Source organism: Lepus europaeus, chromosome 20 (genome assembly GCF_033115175.1).
Source record: "Lepus europaeus isolate LE1 chromosome 20, mLepTim1.pri, whole genome shotgun sequence".
Taxonomy (NCBI): Eukaryota; Metazoa; Chordata; class Mammalia; order Lagomorpha; family Leporidae; genus Lepus; species Lepus europaeus.
In genome coordinates, this window is record NC_084846.1 from 14498504 (window position 1) to 14512970 (window position 14467).

Consider the following 14467-nt stretch of genomic DNA (forward strand, 5'->3'; position numbering starts at 1 on the left):
GAGTAGCCGCTTCATCTGCAGGGTCTGGGGCCCCTTCCCTTAAAGGAGATGCACAATTTATTTTCAAATTTTTATGGGGTTTTGGTTTTCCTTTTAATCCCAAATGGCCTTTTAAGCTTCTGGCTCCTATATTTAACCTGTTTAATGAGATTTATTTTCCAGTAATTCCTGAAACAGGTAATCTCTAATTGGGTCAGATTCTCTACCCACAAGCCAGTGATGCTATTTTTAGCAAATCCTCAGGCCGGAGCTGCTCAGCCTGTCAGATGAAGCTGCCGGAGCTGACTCCCGGCTGCGCCCGCTCTCCCAAGCCAGACCTAATTTTAAATATTTTCCCGATGGGTTCCAGGGCGCGCCTGCCAGCCTGCTCCTGGTCTGCTGTCCATCTAGGCCCCAGGATGGTTTTCACAAATCCATTTAACACTCATCAGCTTAGCTCCCTAGGGTCACTATAAATAACAAGGCCAGCCTGGCTGTGGGGCAGCACCTGGGGGCTCACCAGCCATGGCCTTTGCCCCCGCTGGGGACAGTGCAGGGAACAGGAGCTATGGGGGCCGGGATTCCACGAGGGCTCCTGCTGGCCCAGAGAGCCGTGGGGTGGGTGGAGTTAGCACATCCCTTTCTGCTGCCCTCTGGCTTGGGCGCTGCCAGGCCCCACCTGCTGCCACGGCCTCCCTGCGCCCTCTCGGTGCCTGCAGCCTGTGGTCCTCTCATGCTGCCTGTTCTGCCTCCTTCATAGAGGGCAGGCGGGGGGCTTCCCCACGTCTGTGTCCCCAGAACGTGGTGCAGGGCGTCCTCTCCTGCCCAGGGAAACCCTGGCTCAGTCCAGGGTGGGACCAGCAAGAGGCTGCTGGGGAGACCCTGAGTCTGGTCTGATGTGGGCGGGCTTCTGGGTGCACCTGCCAAGCAGGTTGTCTTAGGGCCATGACCAGAAAGCCCAGCCTATTCCCTTAAAAGCCAGGATGCTGGCGAGAGGGAGACAGACTGGGGCAGCCCCTGGCTGCTGCTTCCCAAAGCTCCTTTAGCTCTCAGCAGCGTCCATGGTAAGACTGTGCTGGATGTTTCTGTCATCCTCCCACTGTCCGGGGAGCACTTGGAGGAAGGACACCCCACCCAGTGGCACCTCCACGTCCGGAGCCTCAGGTCCAGCCTTGGGAGAGGGCTCTGGTCTTTAACACTTTGCTCACCCGCAGACCAGGCTACTGCGACTCAGGAACACGGGGTTGCCCTGCCGACAGTTTCCCTCTCCAGTGACGTGGGCCAGACTTCCCGGGACAGCTAACTTCAGGGCTGGGCCACGGCACCCAGGCGTGCGCCACACGTTATCCCGGTGTTGCAAGACGAAATTGGCAGCTAAGTCTGAGGACCACGCACAGAGCAGATGTCCCGCTCTAGGGGCCCCAGGTGATTGGATGCACAGCAGACTCCAGCTACCTGGACAGCATCCTTGCTGTGGGAACAGTGTGGCTGTGGTTTGAAGCCAATGCAGAGGAGTTGGAAGGGAGCACGTGAGCCCCCAGCCTGCAGCACTCAGCAGGAAATGGTTGTGGGGGTCCCTGGTCTTGTTCTCCCAACGCCCCGGTACCTGGCCATGGCTGGCCTTGAAGCACCCCGCCTCCCACCGAGCGTATTAGGACAAGGACTGGGCATCCTCTATGAAGTGGGCAACTGGTCTGGGACAAGCAAGCACTTGTGCTAGGAGGTGCTCACGGGGTGGCCAGCCCTGGTGGGACGCACAGCCCGAGCTGATAGAGTGAGTCCTGCACCCAAGGATGAGCCTCGGGGGCTCATCCAGCACACAGCATGTGCCACACACCATGTCCACACCACGTGGGCGAGCCTCAGGCTTGCCTGGGCTTTCAGAAAACAGGGACGTGGGGATTGGGGTTGCGCCGCGAACCTCAGCGAATCCCTTGTCTTCTGAAATGAGTAGGAAGAAGCTGCAGTGAGAAAGAACGGGAGCAGACGTGCCGGCTTGCCTCCTTGGGGACAGCTGAGTAGGTGGCGGGTGGCAGTGACCTGTCGCCTCCCTGGAGTGGACACAGCATGGAAGCTGTGTGTGGATAGCACTGGAGACAACTCATTGCTCGCCCAGGGCTCAGGAGCATGCACTGGTCTGCAGAGGGGCCAGGGAGAGAGGCTGGGTCTCAGATGGGCTCAGGGAGCTCGGGGGTGGCAGCCAGGGCCGACGGCGTCCTGGGGACTGAAGCATTGGGAGGTTCTACAGCGTCTTCTGGGTGGCCTTTGCTCAGTCTGTCCCTGCATCTGCTGTGAGGTCTGCTCGGCTCTGGGGGAAAACAGAAAGGCAGGGAGGTGGTGGTGGGGAGAGGACAAGGAAGGAGAAGCTCCGCCCTGCCCTGCAGGTGCCAGGGACCACGGCTTCCCTCAGTGGACGTTCCGAGGACATGCCGTGAGGCAGCAGGAGAGCAGCCCTCTCTCTGCGAGTCAGTGTGGCCAGGAAGATGTGCAAATTTAGCAACCTGCAGCAGCCCCTGTGTTTGCACCATCACCCCCCTCCCTCCAGGGGCAAGGACCCCCATCCTGTGGACCTGGCCGCAGCTCCCTCACATGGCCACTTCACAGAGCAGTGGGAGGGAGACCCAGAGCAGGTGTCCCCTCCGGCTCCCGGGTGTGCCACACCCATGCCCAGGCGGCTCCTCTCTCTGGCCACATTGACAAGCACCTGTTTAGGCTTACAGCCTGACTCTCCCACCTGGCCAGGTGTCCTGATGGGGCAGGGCCTGCCCTTCCCACCACCAAATCCTATGGGACAAGGACAATGCACAAAGCTGTACCCGCCAGCCTGAACACAGGGACACACAGCAGATGCTTATCTGATGCCCAGTGTCCGCCCCCAAGCCGGCCTGTGACCCTGGGGACCCTGAGTACTACAGCCCCCCATGATGCTGAGGTGGAATCAGCAAGGTCAGCTCCTTCCGCCTCTGTCCGCTGGGCATGGCCAACCACCATCCACCTCTTTCCTGCACCTGCTGCCCTGCCCTTTGCCCTGGAACCCTTTCCACGTGGAGCTGGTGTCTGGACGCTGCCCCCTGGTTCCAGGAGGGGAGCACACGGGTGGCCAGCACCTCCCACTGTAGTTTCGTGGCCTTGGCAGCTGGGCAGGGTGATGTGGGTGGCAGTAGAGACCCCAGCTGCAGCCTCCCCAGGCTCTGGGACTGTGGGCCTGACACAGCCATGCTGTTCACTGCCAAGCACAGACCCGACTCTGCCAGCCCCAGGCTTCTGTCACCGCAGCCCCTGCCATCTGGCTGTGCTGGCTTAAGGTGTTGTGCCATGGAGCTTTCTTCACGTTGGGACCGGAGGAAGCCTGAACAGATGCCTGTGCCGCTTCCTACTGCCGCCCTCCATGCACCACAGATGCTTCGTGTGTCCCCACGTGATCCAAGCACTGAGCAGGAGGATGTAAGCAGGGGCTGCGGGGATGCAGGGCCACGGGCTGGTGCCCGGTGTCCCTCCGAGGAGGCTGGGGTCGGGAGTGGCCCACACAGGGGAGGAGCGGGAGGAAACCCCAGCTTCCAGGGTGTCCCCATCTGAGACAGCCCTGAGGTCGGTCTTCACCCCTCCGAAAACTGCTGTGCCCTGGCTCACTCCGTGAGTGTCCCACGGACAGAGCTGATGGCCTCTGCCCGACTTCATCCCACAAGTGGCTCGAGGCTGGAGACCGTGAGGCTGATGTGGCTCTTCATGTTGTCCAGGGGAACATGAAGCAGGGTGGCGTCCCGTATGTGCCCCCCCACCCCCCCGAGGCTCAGTCTCTGGAGTTATTGGGAATGGGTAAGAGTCTCCCTAGGCTGTCCAGATGCCCAAACCGATGCATGGAGCTGGAACAGCTTGAATGACGCCTGCCCAATTCTTGGGCACACAGAGCAATGAGCTCTTAGAGTAAAGGCTGTGTGCCTGTCATGTGCACAAAGCGCAGACTGTGGGTGCACATGGGCCCCACGCATCCTGGGAGCAAGATGCTAAGAGATACAGCACAGAGAAGGGTGGCAGCTTATGCAGTCACACAGCCAGGAAGGGTGGTGCCGAGACACCAGCACAGCAAAGCAGCTCAGGGCTCCGTACCTCCAGCCCCGACACCACCTGACCCTCTTGTAATGGCTGTGAGCTGGACTTGGGTCAGAGGAGCTGAGCCCGCCCTACAGCACCCTTGCAATCTGGGAAATTCATTCAGTTTCCGGAGAAGTTCCGGGCCCTTGGCAGTCAGGAGGCTCCAGAGCAAAGATGCACAGGAGAGGTTTGCACATGGTGAAAGGCCAGGGATGCGGGCGGCGGCATCACTGCTGCCTGAGCCCTGCCCGCGTCTCCAGCGAGGCCAAGGCAGGAGGGGCCACGGTGGGAAGGAGCCAGCCCAACATGCCCCACGAACTTGTTTCTATGGAGAGCCGGCATGTGCTGGCGTGAGGAGGCAGCCCTGTGCCCATCCCTGCAGACACACCCACAAGTGCCCCCTTTGCTGCCCTCTTAGGGGGTGGCAGGTGCTCCCCAAAAGGGCGGCCTTTCCTAGGGAACATCCCGCAGGTGGACAAAGTATTCACTGGGGGAGGCTTAAGCCACAGACATGTCCTGCCTCCCAGTGCTGGAGGCTGGGGCTCCCAGCTCAGGGAGTCCCAGGGCTGTTTTCTCCGGAGGGTCTGGTGCTGGCCTCTCCCCCTGCCTCTCTGCGACTTCACCCAGCGTCCTCCCCTCCTGGTGCGCTCCGAGTTCCTGTGAACATTTCCCCGGCTGCACCAGTTGCATTGCAGGGGGCCCCGCCCCTCCCCAGAACAGCCCATCTTTTCCAATCCCATCTGCAATGACCCTGCTTCCAGACTAAGCCATGTCTCCAGCACTTGAGAACTTGGGGGGGGGGGCAATTCAACCTCTGACAGGCTCTCGCCCTCCGGGGTTGAACAACAGGGGGTTGAGGGAGGGGCCCCCTGCTCTGGGCCCATTTGGAGGGACTTCCGAGGCTTGGGTATCTACTTCATTGACAAACAAGGCGCCCAAATCTGCTTTCTAAGATACCCCTTTGGGGCCGGTGGGACCAGAGGCATGAGGATGACGGAGAACGCCACATGGGGCCCACCGCCAGCCCTGGGTGCCGTCCTGGGATGGGGCGGCCATGCCCAGATGCTATGCCCAGCAGCAAACCCTTTGCCATCCGAACCTGAAGATACTCGGAAGCCCAGCAGTCTCCCAGACAGCAGTCAATGCTGTAAAGATACTTACTGAATGTGGGGGGCCCTGAGGGCCCAGGCAGGTGCAACAGGGCTCTATGCATGTGAGCTTTGTCACGCTGCCTTCATTTGAACGCCGCTTGGTCTGTTTTGGCTATTACCCAGCTTTGCTTTCGTAAAATCCCGAGGCCATGAACACACAGCATTGAATCACAGGCAGGATCCTGATGCCCGGTTCTTCGGAGGAAGACTCTGGGCGATTTCGCTGTGCTCTGGAGAGGAGGAAGGCAGCACACGATGAGGACAGAGCGACAAACCATGACCAGCCAGGCCTCCTTCCAGTGATCAGAGACGCCACGAGGAAAAGAAAACGGCTGCGGAGGGGTGCGGGTGAGCCTGCGGGAAGGTGGGGGCCGCAAGCAGCAGGGAGCTGCGTGGGTGGGTGCCCGTGCAGGGGAGGCCGTGCCTCGGGAGGAGCCAGCTGGTCAGCCAGCGCAGACCCGCGCCTTCACCGGGAGCTGCCGTGGGCTCTGCGTGGGACCCAGCGCGTGCCCTGGGCACTGGGGTGGACCCTGGCGGTGGATGCGGGCTGCCTTGGACTTTTTACAAAGGCGGTTTCACGTGGTTCTGCCTACTGCTGCATTTCTTATCCTCACGCCCATCTAACAGCCCCAGGCCGTGGCTGTCACCGGAGCGTCACTGGGCCTCTGGGGGCCCCTAAAATACACCCGTGTCTCCGAGAATTCAGGGGATCCCCAGGTCGTGGTCCATCTGAGGGACGACGACGGGCGGGTTGTTCTTGCCGCCTCCACGCCCACGGTTACTCGGATGCTCACGGTACACGGGACCGGCCAGAGGGCGCCCACCGAGACGCTGGGTGCGCAACCCGTCCCCTACGCCCCCCCGCCCCTTCCTCCCCGCACGCGGGGACACAACTCCTTGGCGCAGCCCGAGGAGCGACCCCACAGCCCGCCCCCTCCTCAGGCTGCGCTAATTCGACTTCGCCCTGCACCTGCGCAAGCGGTGTGCAGGCGCCCAGGGGAACAACCACGTGGAGGGTCCCGCGTGCGTGCCGAGGGGCCGCCGGCCTCCGCCAAGCCCCGGGCGTCCCCAGGCCCGCTCTCCTGCCGCGCCCTGGGTCCGCAGTCCGGCACCGGCCGGGTCTCACTGTGGGAGGGGACGCGCTGGTGGGGGGTCACGCCCCCCTCCCTGGGCGATTTCGAGGATTTCGGCTTTTTTAAGGTCCCAAAAGACGCCGAGGGGGCGGGCTCCGCTGCGTAAGGGCGGAGAAAGTGAGGCCCTGCGGGGCTAGGCAGGTGCCCGCAGGTCACGAGGCCCTCCCGGCGGGCGGGGACGCCGGCCGCCCAGGCGGGGCGCGCCCCGGACCGCGGCTCCCGGGCCCTGCTGTCGCAGCGCGGCCGCCGCCCAGCCCCGCGGCCGGGGTGCGGGCGGGCGCCAGTGCGCAGGCGCGGCGGGCGGGAAAGGACGCGCTCGGGGCGCGCGCTGGGCAGCCGGCGCCCCAACTCCGCCCGCGCGCCCCGGTGCCCCGGGCCGGCGAGGGGCGCGCCCGCGGCGGCGGCCGCTGCATGGCGCTGAGACGGCGGGGGCGCCGCGCGGCGGAGGCGGCGGCGCGGGCGAGCCCGGGGGCGCCAAGAGGGCGGCCGGGCCGGGCGGCCGGCGCGGGCTGCGGGCGTACGGCGAGGAGTTCGCGTGCCCCGAGCTGGAGGCGCTGTGCCGCTGCTACACTCTGCGGCTGGAGCAGGCGGCCACGCTGAAGGCGCTGGCTGTGCTCAGCCTGCTGGTCGGCGCGCTGGCGCTGGCCGAGCTGCAAGGCGCGCCGGGGCCCGCGCCCGGCCTGGCCAAGGGCTCGCACCCGGTGCACTGCGTCCTCTTCCTGGCGCTGCTCGTGGTCACCTACGTGCGCCCCCTGCAGGTGCCCCAGCTGCAGCAGGTCGGCCAGCTGGCGCTGCTGTTCAGCCTCACCTTCGCGCTGCTCTGCTGCCCCTTCGCGCTGGGCGGCCCCGCGGGGGCTCCGCGGGCGCGGCGGCGGGGCGGGCAGCCGCCGAGCAGGGGGTCTGGTAGCTGCTGTTGGTCACCTTCGTGTCCTGTGCCCTGCTGCCCGTGCGCAGCCTGCTGCCCGTCGGCTTCGGGCTCCTGGTGGCTGCCTCGCACTCGCTGGTCACCGCCACCTTGGTCCCCACCAGGCGCCCTGGTCTCTGGAGGACGGTAAGTGCTTCTGCCCCGGATCTGGTCTGGGTCGCACCTGCCCGGTGGGACACTTAAAACGATACAATATTCCATAATTTTTCTTTAACACATTAAAGAGTTTTTTAAAGCTAAAGAGTTTTCAGCCGGCGCCGCGGCTCACTAGGCTAATCCTCTGCCTTGCGACGCCGGCACACCGGGCACACCGGGTTCTAGTCCCGGTCAGGGCACCAGATTCTGTCCCGGTTTCTCCTCTTCCAGGATTTTTAAAGACTTACTTTTTGAAAGTCAGAATCAGAGAGAGAGAGAGAGAAAGCGAATCTCCCATCCACTGGTTTACTCCCCAAATGGTTGAAACAGCTGGAACTGGGCTGGTTTGAAGCAAGTAGCCTAGAATTCTTTCTGGGTCTCCCACGTGGGTGAAGAGTCCCAAGGACTTGGGCCATCTTGCGCTGCTTTCTAAGGTGAATTAACAGGGAGCTGAATGAGAAATAGAGCAGCCTATACTGGAGCTGGTGCCCATATGGGATGCTGGCCGCTGCACCACAGCACTGACCCCTAAAGGGTATAATTTGAAAACAACTACTTCAGTGTAATAGAAATGATATCCAATGATGGTTGAGGAGTATTATTAGAATATGGATAAGACAGCCATTTTTATACTATATAAAGTTGAGACATTTATATCTTTGAAAATAATTATAATAGTATTTAAAATCAGTATTTTGAAGCTTCAATCTTACCTTTGAAAATTTTCTCAAATTTTTAGAATCATCAGATATTTTCAGTAGTACTACATTCATTCAATTGAGCTGAAGAACTGAATATAGATGTGGAAGGCTACCACATCTATATTTATCTGAATTTTTCTTCAGAAAAACATTTTTGTCTTTATCCTTGTTGAAGATCATAGCTTATATAAGCTGGTTAATATCTTACCCTCATCATTTTCATAACTGAATTAACAAATGCATAACACACAAAGAGGTTCAAGAGATAATTTTTCCTTATTTAGTAAATGTCCACTGTTCAGAAAATTTTTCATAAAATTTGCTTTTGCACTTAAAAATTAATTATTTTCATTTATTTGAAGAGCAGAGATACAGAAAAAGAAACAGAGAAGTTTTATTCCTCAAATACCATCAATAGCAAGGACTGGGCAAGGCCAAAGCTAGGAGTCTAGATTTTAATCTGGGCATCTCACATAGGTGGCCGGGAAGCAAATATGTGTGCTATTACCTGCTGCTTTCCTGGGTGCGTATTAGCAGGAAGATGGAATCTGGAACAGGGCTGGAACTCTAACATGGGCATACCAAGCAGCAGCTCAACCATTGTGCCAAATGCTCATCCCTACCCTTGCATTTTATGGCAAAATATGCACAAGTGGATAATAGCAACTACTGAGAGAATTTAAAAGTGTCCATTATAATTTAGTAGTCACAAAAGAGTGTCTGTTACTCATGAATGCAAACTCACCCCTACCTGAAATTTGGCTGAACCCTTGAGAAAAGAATCCTGTAAACTAACAGTGCATTAACTTGGCACCTCACACACACACACACACACACACAAACAGTATTTTCCCACAAAAGATTGCTATACTTGTAAAATGTGACTGCAAACCCAGAGCTAATTTTCCATAAGGTTTTGGAAATCCTGGTTGTTTGGAGATTGATGGACTTGTACGAGAGGCATGTTTTTGGAGGACTTTGACCTTACTTGTTCATGGTAGTAAGGCCTGTATTGACTAGCTGATTTTAAGAATCATGGTCATTGGTGTGGGACAGTGGCTGACTGGGTGTTGCCTGGAACCCACACTAACTGGCTTTCAGGAGATTGGGATTATCAGTCATATTCTAACTTTCAAAAGCAAGGGTGTTAGTCAGCGCCGCGGCTCAATAGGCTAATCCTCCGCCAAGCGGAGCCAGCACACCGGGTTCTAGTCCCGGTCGGGGCACCGGTCCTGTCCTGGTTGTCCCTCTTCCAGGCCAGCTCTCTGCTGTGGCCAGGGAGTGCAGTGGAGGATGGCCCAAGTCCTTGGGCCCTGCACCCCATGGGAGACCAGGAGAAGCACCTGGCTCCTGCCATCGGATCAGCGCGGTGCGCCGGCCGCAGCGCGCCTACCGCGGCGGCCATTGGAGGGTGAACCAACGGCAAAAAGGAAGACCTTTCTTTCTGTCTCTCTCTCTCACTGTCCACTCTGCCTGTCAAAATAAATAAATAAATAAATAAATAAAAGCAAGGGTGCTAACTGGCTGGTTTCAAAGTGTGTGTGTAGATTTGATGTATTTTAACTAATGGTGTTTATTTGTCATGAATGAAGACACTGGTCAAAACAGTCTTTTTGTTTCCTTTCTTTGAATATGGAAAACATTTACTTCTAACTCTTAGCATCCTCCTCACCCCCTGCCATTGTTCTTCATTCAGTCAAAACTAGAGCAGAAACTGTAAAAAGTTGTCTAGTCTTTTATCTGTAGAGTATGTCACTCAATTGATGACATCATTTAATTGATTTAAGCACCAGTTACTGAAACACAAATACCTGTGTGATATTTCTGTAATTTTCTTTACAAAATCTAAATAAATAACACTTTATGGCATCCTGTCAAAGTCCATACAGGACCTAGAACAAAATCCTTATAGGATGTATTCCATAAATACAGTACATTTGGCAGCTCTAATGGGAGTAAAAACTGATAGGCCCTTCCAAAGCAGAAGATTTTCTTTTTGGTTCCATATTTGAACCTACCCAGAGATGAGGAATCTATATGTCCTGAATCTGGTCTGATTAGTGAATATGATCTCAGTGTGGAAAACTTAATCTTTGTTATAATTTTTTTTTATTTTTACCCACTGATAGAAAGAAATTCTAATATTAGTGACACAGGCTGGTCTAGTCCTTCTTTCATGATAGATTTCTGCAAACCTTTCCATTCAGTTACCATGTCCCTTTCTGAGTTTTGTCTTATTAAAGTGAAATTTCCTGATACTGAACTCTATCTCCTTGCTTTACCAGACTAAGTCTGTTTTTTTTTAAGATTGATTTATTTATTTGAAAGTCAGAGTTACACGGAGAGAGAAGGAGAGACAGAGAGAGAGAGAGAGAGAGAGAGAGAGAGAGAGGTCTTCCCTCCACTGGTTCACTCCCCCAGTTGGCCACAATGGCCAGAGCTGTGCCAATCTGAAGCTAGGAGCCAGGAGATTCTTCCAGGTCTCCCATGAGGGTGCAGGAGCCCAAGGACTTGGACCATCTTCTGCTGCTTTCCCAGGCCATAGCAGAGAGCTGTATCTGAAGTGGAGCAGCAGAGTCTCAAACCAGTGCCCATATGGGATGCTGGCACTGCAGGTGGTGGCGTAACCCACCACGCCACATTGCTGGTCCCCTAAATCTGTCTTAAAGTGTGATTAAAGTGATCTTTTTGAAGTTGTTCTGGTAATAACAATGAACAATTTCAGTTTCTGTTCTTATAATCTCTCACATTTATAATTTTATCTAGTGTACTACCTGAAATTCATGTTTGAAGCCCTTAGTTTTGAAATGAAATCCTTCATTTCACTGTTGTCATTGGTAGTTCCTTTCCATTATTTCTCAGAAATCTTGTAATATGTGCAGAGCTTTTTTTTATAGCTATGGGATCTTCCAGAAAGTTAACTTCTGGGGCTGTGCTGTGGCGCTGGCATCCTATATGGGCGCCGGTTCTAGTCCCAGCTGCTCATCTTTCAATCCAGCTCTTTGCTTTGGCCTGGGGCAGCAGTAGAAAATGGCCCAAGTGCATGGGCCCCTGCACCTGCATGGGAGACCTGGAGGAAACTCCTGACTCCTGGCTTTGATCAGCTCAGCTCAGCTCCTGCAGCCATTTGGGGAGGGAACCAGCAGATGGAAGGCCTTTCTCTCTGCTTCTCCCTCACACTGTCTGCAACTCTACCTCTGAAATAAATAAATAAATAAAATCTTTAAAAAAGAAAAGTAACTTCTTCTCAAAGATTATTGAAAATTATAAACATTTTAGACTCACAAGTGTTGCCCACAGAAGTGAGGGCATTTTGCACAGCAGTAAAGATACTACCATACCACCTTCATTGCACATGAGCCTGGGCTCACCTCCTGGTGCTGCTCCCAATTCCAGCTTCCTACTAATGCACACCCTGAGAGGCAGCAGGTGATGGCTCAAGTATTTGGATCCCTGCCATCCACATAGGAGACCTGGATGGAGTTCCTGACTTTGGCCTGACCTGCCCCTGGCTGCCATAGGGATTTGGTGAGAGAACTAGTAGATTAAAGGCTTTCTCTGTCCCCTCCCTCTCTCCAAAATGGAAAAAATAAAATAAAAAGAAATGATGGATTGTAGTTTGTGGGGTAGGTGACTGCCCGAGAAGATGCATCTACTTAGCCAACATCTTCCACATGGATGGGTGGAATATCTGGCAGTGATGGAAGGTTTTCTGGATTGGAAACTGAGGGTATTAGCTCTATTGCTGTAACAGATGGGCTGCTGAGACTTCCATAGTTGCTATAGCAGATGTTGTGGGACTGATTGTGGTGTTGTGTACTGGAATGACAGGAAAGGGTCCAGTAGGCCCTGGGTTCGAGTGCTGCTTTGGAAGGTGTGACTGCATCATGGAATATTGAGGGCTGCTGTGCCTGGGTCTCTCTCATATTCGGACAGCATTCTGAGTCAATGTCATCTGATGGGTTTGAAATCCGCCACAGTTCATGTTGCTTCTCTGCGTTGATTTCACACTGATCAATCTTGCAGGCTGTTGTAACATGTGAGGGACTGTTTATCTAGGGTGCTGCTGTGTTGTTGTAGTTGATACAGGTGCTGTTGGTTGCTGCAGCCTCATCTGTTACAACTGCTGGTGTGTCTGTGCACACAATCATTGCATTGCTGAAGTTGAAGCTGTGCTAAATTAATCTGTCCATGAGTTTCATTGATGTCGATTGTCCCTGGAAGAACTTGGCCCAGTTACATTAGGGGTGTAACCAGGAGATGGCTTACTTTCTATTACAAGATTACCCGAATTAACCACATTCATAGCCCAGAAAATGGTATCACAATGGAAATGTATGTCTCCATTACTTGCAGGGACAGGATCACATTTTGCTTTCAAAATGCTGGGGAGAAATCAGTCTCCTGCCGTACAGCAGTGCTGTGCCACTGCCACTAGCCATTGCCCAATTGGTGAAGTTCAGAACATGCTTGCTCTGCTGGGGTAGGCCTGTGATGTCACTCTGCTGCTGTAGTAACTTCATCTGTCTTTCTTTTGTAACATTCCCTAGCTGCTGTAAGAGATTTTCCTTTCTTGTTAATTTCATTGATAAAGGTGAATGCGGACAGTGTAGGTTCCTGCTCTATTCATTTGTTAGTCTTATTTATTTATTCTCTTCTATTCTGTAGCTGAGTAGCTGTGAAAGGAACATCTTCTCAAGAAGCTCTGCCAGGAAATTCTCAATTACACCTTTCCAATTTTGGAAAATTTCTTCCAAAAACTGAAACCTATGTTCTTTGTGCTCCAATAGCTGGCAGTCTCTCTATATCAGTATGTCATGAGTTTCATGGAAAGGTGTCCACCACTCTTTGTGTACAGAACAGGAAAGGCGCTGGCCAGATGTCTCAGCAGACTCTGAGACATCTTTCTTTCCCGATCACGCCATCTTTAGTGAAGTTTACTCTGAAGGGCTTCCATGCGGGTCTTACAGAGCCACTCTCCACATCCTACACAGAAGCCAACTTCCCCTGCACCGTCTTCACTACTATCTCAGGTCTGATTTCTCATCAGAACTGCGAGGCACTTCGGACACGTCTCTCACAAAACAAAGGTCCACAGGGTCTGTCTGGGCACCAGCTTACGCCAACCTGCTGCTGGCTGGGCGCGCTGAGCTGCGCCTGGGCTCTGCACCAGCAGAAGAGTGAGGCAGGAGCGCGGGCTCCGCCTCACACAGGCTCTGCAGGCTCTGTGGAGTCACAGCGCCAGTGTCCAGAAGCACATCATCGTCTATGTCTTTGTCCCCCTCCACTGCACTCAGCACTCAGGCCCTGCTGTCCTTCCCTCCCTCTCTTCCTTCCTCCCCTTCTTCCCTCCTACCTCTTCTTCCTCTCCTCCACTCCTTCTCCCCCTTCCCCTTCTCTCTCCCCTTCCTCCCCTCCATGCCTCAGCTTGGCCCCTGGTGCACAAGGAAGGCAGCCAAAAGCATCTGAAGCAGAGCAAGCAACCAGCGAGCGCTCCTGCTCCCTGATGCAGATGTTGATCCTCACAAACCCTCCTCTTGGTAGCACTTTTCAGTGTCCTCTGGTTTCCATTTCCATTTGTCTCCAGAACATTTTTAATTTCCATCTTAATTTCTTCCTTGATGCAATGGCTGTTCCTGAGAAAGCTGTTTAATATCCATGCATTCATGTGGTTCCCTAAGTTTTTCCTGCCATTTATTTCTGGTTTTATTGCGTTGTCATCTGAAAAGACACTCCATGTGAGTTCAGTGTTTGAGGATCTATTGCCACTCGCCCCACCCTGTGATCTACCATGGAGAATGCAGCTGTGGGAGCTGGTGTTCCGCAGAGGTCCCTCGGCTCCGCTGATCCAGGAGGCAGCTGGACTCCACTGCCTCCTGGTTGATTTTCTGTCCCTTTTTGAATGTGAGGGGTTAACTGTCCTACAGTTACTGTCCTGGACTTTGCCTCTCTTTTTTAGGTTCAGCAGCGTTTGCTCTATAAATTGGGAGGCTCTGATGCTGGGAACACATATGTTTACATCTGTGGTTTCTTCCTGCTGAGGGGAGTTGTACTTGGTCTTGGAGGGCAAGGAGGGGAGCATGGCCAGCCCTGGAGGGTTGTCAGGGCCTCAACTGAGGGAGGTGGGGCCTGGTTCTGCAGGGCGAGGAGGGGAGTGGGTCTGGACATGGAGTGTGAGGAGTGGAGCAGTGCCAGTACTGGAGGGCAAGGAGGGGAGCAGTGCTTAGTCCTGGAGGGCAAGGAGGGGAGCGGTGACAGCCCTGGAGGGTGAGGAGGAGAGCAGGGCCCAGCACTGGAGGGCAAGAAGGGGAGCTGGGCCATCCCTAGAGGGTGAGGAGGGGAGCAGGGCTG

The 14467-nt window shown here is 54.9% G+C and overlaps 1 pseudogene; it reads right to left on the reverse strand.

Annotated features, from left to right (window-relative positions):
* Positions 1 to 11772: 11772 nt before the first annotated feature.
* LOC133749335 (E3 ubiquitin-protein ligase TRIM33-like) lies at positions 11773 to 14198 on the reverse strand (annotated as a pseudogene).
* Positions 14199 to 14467: the final 269 nt, after the last annotated feature.